General features: G+C 34.3%; 1 long non-coding RNA gene across 1 annotated transcript; it reads right to left on the bottom strand.

The window, feature by feature from the left end:
* Positions 1-281: 281 nt before the first annotated feature.
* Positions 282-5,568, bottom strand: LOC108373365 (uncharacterized). The gene is made up of 3 exons (XR_001848959.1): positions 5,555-5,568; positions 3,843-3,851; positions 282-354 (listed from the first exon to the last, which is right to left on the bottom strand). It is a non-coding gene; the product is annotated as an uncharacterized LOC108373365 (long non-coding RNA).
* Positions 5,569-6,147: the final 579 nt, after the last annotated feature.

Genomic DNA, 6,147 nt, shown 5'->3' with positions numbered 1-6,147 from the left:
TTCAAACACTTAAAATTTTGTAGATTATATCTAAATTTTTTTTAAATTCCAAAACAAAAATTAAAATTTTAAATGAAATTTTTTACAGCATTTCAAATTTTTCTTGTGCAATTTTTTCGGTTCAAGGGAACCTTATTTTTGTTTTAAACTAGTTTTTTATTATTTCTCATTCATTAACAGGAATATGAGAAAAACAATTTCCTTCAAAATTTATGCTCTCTGCATTTTGCACTAAAAACTTACCATAAACCAATAACATTTTAAAAACTAGCACTTTAACGGCCGCTTTCACCAGCACTTTAAATGGAAAATGATTTTTAATTTTCTGTCAACATCCATAAAAAATTCAAAAAACTAAAATCATTTTTCACTTAAATTATTTTCGTGAAATTTGCTGTAAATCTCTTACAAATTTAATTATCGTGCAGGTTCTGGAGTTCACTTCCGAGTGAATTTCAACCCCTGGCAATTAGAACTCATAGCGAACTTGATTCAAATTTACTGGGAAGTTGATTGCAGAACCTGCCGGTATATTTTAATTTAAAATGCATCAAAAATTATATTCTATTGACCTTTTTATAATACTAAAATTCGCGTTTGTTCCACTGTGTGCCCCTTGTCTCAACTAAAATCTTCAGAAACCTCTTTCATCTGACACCGATATTGTGATAGAAAGTTAGATTACCTAGGTCTCCTAATTCGAGTTGACTTTGACTTTTTAACAGGTGGCAACCCTCCTGCATGTAGTATTGAAATAAAGCCTTTTCAATATCATTTCGCTTGATAACCATATTGGAATAAATTCTTTAACTTCCTAATTAATTTCAATTTAACTTTTTTAACACAGGTGGCAACCCCCTAAAACCATTTTCAAAATATTCTAAATTTTCAAACTAAAGATTTCTTTCGTTTAGCACCCATAATTTAGTATATCATATAACTTGTGTAAAATTTAAATAAGTTCGACTTTTAAAACAGGTGGCAACCTTCTTCAAAATATACATAGCTACAGAACTTCTCTCCACCTAGGCGAACCGTTTGATATCCATATTTAAATACATACTTTATATAACTTAATTTAATACGGCTTCTCAAAATACAGCTATGAATCTTCTGAAGAAACCAACATCCATTTTTACATACACATATATATGTAGATATATATTTTTTTCAGAAGAAAAACGGCGTTATTTATTGCAAATAAAAGGTCATTTCCACTTTGATTTGTTTATCTAATTTTTTTTAGGAAATCGCTATTAACAAAAAGACAAAGGCATTAGGTAAATGCAAAAGGAGAAGAGTAATTCCGATTTTTCTCGCTACTTCAACCAAACCTTTCGAATACAAATTTAAATTTTACACTGAAAAATTGCTCAACCTCATTATTTTTCTTGTCCAGGAGTTCTTGCATTAAACTCATATAATCAGTAACGCTTCAAGTATCCTTGGTAGCCGTTGCCATACAAACAACTCATTTTATTTGCAAAGAACTCGTTCGCTGGCTATCTCATATTGCCACGTCAATTAGTACTTTCAACAATGTAAAAATAACAAACAAGCAATACACACACAAAAAAAAAATTAAAAATAAAACAAACAACATGAATAAATGAGAAGTAAAATAAAAAGCAGCAAAATTACTGTAAAAAGGATTTAAATTTCCCGCCCACGCATTAAACATTTTTTTCTTTAGCTCGCCAGAAGGCAAGGTTAATAATACCTACAAAAATTTAAATGACAATAAATAAGAGAACGCGCCAAGGTACACACTACGACAATGAATGAGATGGTAAACAGAAAAAAACGGCTGAAAACGCATATAAATTATGAATAGAAAGAAAAGAGGAAGCCAGTTTGGCTGAGTGGATGATATATTTTTATTTTTATTTTTTTCTGCTGATGGCCTGACAAGACTAATAAAGCAATAAAAAGATCAGTAGTTGGACAGATGAGGTGAGGGAAGCGTAGGTGAAGCGCGTAGGTGATGAACAAAAAAAAAAATGTGCGAGGATGATGCCGAATGAGAGCAAGAAGAAGAATGAAGGTAGAAGAAGGCATCTAAAAGAGTTGGAACGGGGGTAGAAAACTCGCTTGTTTGCGCAGTTGGAAAGTAGCTAAAAGAAGTATGCAGAACAGTGGACAGGGTCAGACTTGGTAAAGTAATTTAAAGCACTACCTGAAGTTGCACATTTTTTTTTTTTAAGGACTCCCACCATTGCCTGCAATTTGCGCAATAACAGACAACAAATAAAAGTGAGTAGCAAGACAGAGTGCATATTAACGAGTAAAACGCGTGAAACTCGAACCTAGCCGCTGCGCCGTTAAGTAAGCAGGCAACGACGGAGCTCAGATGAAAGGTTGGGTACAGCAAGAAAAAAGTTGTAAATAAATAAACAGCAAAAGAAATTTAAAGCGACAAGAAAAATTATGTCGACTTGCCGACGAAGAAACAAATTTGTAGGAATTTATAATTAAAAGTCAAACAGGGCGGCAAAGAAGGGCAAGGCAAAGTAGCAGCAGCCACGTAAACGAAGTAAATAAGCGAGTAGGCGTGGACGAGAAAATACACAAATTTTATGAAAAATTCAAAACGAAAAGAAAAGAAGTATTTGTGGAAAGGACAGCAAGCATAAATTGCGCCAAAGTAAGTAACCGACGCAGAGGCAACCTGTCATTTAAGAACATTCACCGAGCGCAGCCGCTGTCAGCAGACAGTAAACCACTTTAAAGTGGCAAAATGGCGTGCAACGGCAAGAAAGAGGCAAAACAACGACGGGTGGTCTTTCTCTACAACAATTTATAATGTGTCACTTTGCTAGGCAAAAAAAAAAAAGAAATTACAGCTAACCTGTCACTCGCTTCTTATTGCCATTAAGTGTGTAAGTGAAAGGACAAATGACACGCGCAGCGAGCGAGGATAAAGGGAAATATGTAGAAATGAGCAAAGTAAGAAATAATTATGTTAGGCGCAAACAAGTGCAATACTATGGAAATCTATTTAATACATATGTATATGTATGTGGTGGGCTTTTATACAAACTGCCCTCTTATGTTGTCTACATAGAGGCGCTCTTAGGCGCACGCATGGCACAGCACACTTGCTTAACAATGCGTAAATATTTAATTAAAGTGATTTTCGGTGCTGATTAAGTGGCGGGTTTCGTTTTTTTTCGTGCTTATATTCATGCATGAAACGTGTGTAAGATTTGCCTACTTTTAGGCTGAAAAACTAGCAAGTTTTTTTTTCCTTGCGTTAAAGTATTGCTGATGGAGGCAGCTGCGTGCTTAGTAATATTTTTGCACAATTTTATTCACATAAATAAATGGTAAATGTGTTCAATACGTAAGTCTCCTCATCTTCGCTTTGTTGCATACTTATGGGCTCTTAGCACGCTATATTATCGAATAGGGGGTGTTTTGTAGCGATTGATTGTGTTTTTATAGCAACGAAGAAATATAGATAAAATCTTTTTGACTGAGTGTTAATAAAGAAGCCAATATCTAGACCAGAGGTGGGCAGCTTCGACGGAGAATTTTTGTAGTGTGCGAGAAATTGATGTCACTGTGTGCGTGCTAGCAAGTCGTGCGGTTGAATGAAGCTTTCCCTGCCTTCTAAAGCAGAGCGTGTATGTATACGCGAATATGTCAGCCGGGCAGGCGCCGCCCAAGTCTGATCTAGACAAATCAATAGTAAATAGTAAGACAAGTTAGAAAAAAATGTATATACGTAAAAGGAATAGTGCTAGGCAATATTCGGCAAATAAAAACATAGGGAATAACTCGGCACATGCATTTGTATGCTTGCAAAATACACAATTAAGCTGAGGAGGGGCGAAAAGTACAAAAAAAAACTAAGCTTACACTCAGCCTCTTGAGCTTCGCTTTCTTCCCCAACTAAGCGCCCAAAAGCCAACTAAAAACTAACTTTTGCTTTTCTCTTTACGCACAAACCACTATTAATTTCTGCTGCCTCTAACAACATGCAAATGCCAACATATATGCATACATTTGTATGTATATACATACGCAAATGCTGTTGGCAGCGTAGCACTATAGACAACATAAATCATTGGCCACTTAATTGTACACGCTAGCCAGACATAACTTTTTGTCCAACAGATAAGCTTGGTGGTGTGAACACCAGAGGCTATGCCATGGAAAGGCTCATACAATTAACTCCAGCAGACCAACCCCGTTTAAGTAAAAAAAATAAACAAAAAAAGAAAATGTGAAATAAACTCAAGCAATTTACAACAGATTTACAGCTTGTAAACGCTTATATATATTTTTTCTTTTCTCCATTTTTTTTTAATTTTCTTCTACTCTACTTTCTTTACCATTTGTTTTACATATACTACATACATACCCCTGCATATCAGTTTTTATTAATGCAGGTAGAAAAGAAAATTCGACTAAGCCCTAGTAGATCGCGAACAAGTTAATTGAGTTGCTGAAAGAGCGCTCATACTTCGAGCACAGAGAAAAGTTATTATCATTAACATTGTTATTAGTTTGATAAGAAGTTGCTTTTGGATTAAGTGTCTCTGTAAAATTTAAAACTAAGAATATGGTATGGTTTTTTTTAAGTCGCCGAAAAGCAAAGGAAGACCTTTTGCTGCAAAATACATCGGAAAGTCGAAACGATTACCCAGTACTGGAACCATTACAATTTTGTGCATAAAATGTGGACGACTTGCCAGCCATAACGTTGTAATCTCAAAAAAAAACTTGCTGTGGGAATAATTTGGAATTGGTTTGAATCAGAAAGCTCAGATTTCACTCTTCAAGAGAACAGCAGCCCGAAAAATCAACGTTCCTCATTCGATCTTTGGATTGGTCTGCACCGATACGAACCTGATCGAAAATGTTTGGGCAATAATAAAGCTGGAAATTCGCGGAAAATGTTACGATCCATGAAATAAAATGACAAATTAGAGTAATATGGCGAACATTTTCACAGACATATACTAAAAAATTAGACAATATTATGCGTTTTCGTTGTAATGAGATTACAAAGATTGAGGTGATTGGACGCCATATCAGTGTAGCTTTGCAATAAATCATTTATTTTCTTTTATGTCGTGAACTTGTTTTTAAGATAATTTTAGTTTTTTCAATGGCTTAAATTGAACGTTTTCTTGTTGAAAGTAGTGCATAATTGAAGCAAATTACGAAGACTTTTTATACATGCCCTGCACTTAAAAATTATCAATTGTTAGATTGTTAGCTTTTTGGTGGGATTTCAATGAATACCTCACTTTAAATTAGCTATGGAAAAACCAACTTAAAGTGAGTTGTAAAGTCATGCAGGAGTCATGCAGACGCAATCGGGAGTTTGTTTTCTTTACAAGTTTCTATTTACTATTACGTTGAATGCATTTTTTTCTGTATCTCACAAATTCTTTTTCGATTATCATTTTGATTGTATGTCTGACGGAATTCCAATATAGGACAACCTACTGCAGAATATGTAAACAAATAAACAAATATGCATTTTTGAATATAAATTAATTAAATAAAAATGTAAAAGAATAAAAATAAGTACAAAATTAACAAAAAATTTTTTTATACCTTTCATGAGCATGAAATTGTATTATAACTTTGGTCCGATGTTTGTAAGTACCAGAATAAGAAGAGATAGACCCCCTAAAATGTATACTTAGTTGATTAAAACGTCGAGCTGAGCCGATTTAGCCATGTCCGTCTGTCCGTCGGTTTGTATGCAAACTAGTCTCTCAGTTTTCGAGATATCCGTATGAAATTTGGTAAGCGGGTCTATTTTTATATTGTGTTAATCATTTGTCGGAACCGAAATAATCGGACCACTATAACATATAGCTCCCATACAATTGATTGTTCAGATATGGCATTTTTCGTTATAATCCCTCCATTTAAGCAGCTAGGAACATGAAATTTCCAACTATTTCCACCCGTTATCAACAGAATACTTAGAGTGAAAATTACAAAGATCGGGTCACTACCACCTATAGCTCCCATACAACTAATTGTTCCGATATACGATTTTTACTTATAACTCCTCAGTATGACAGTATGACACTAGTCATGCGTGATCTTTGAAAAATTAAAAAATGATATATGTACATAGATGGATCACCCTATATGTATATGTGTATCCAATGCTTCCCT

This window comes from Rhagoletis zephyria, unplaced genomic scaffold (assembly GCF_001687245.7).
Source record: "Rhagoletis zephyria isolate East Lansing unplaced genomic scaffold, Rhagoletis_zephyria_1.1 Rzeph_scaffold_06632, whole genome shotgun sequence".
Taxonomy (NCBI): Eukaryota; Metazoa; Arthropoda; class Insecta; order Diptera; family Tephritidae; genus Rhagoletis; species Rhagoletis zephyria.
This window is presented reverse-complemented; position numbering and strand designations above follow the sequence as displayed.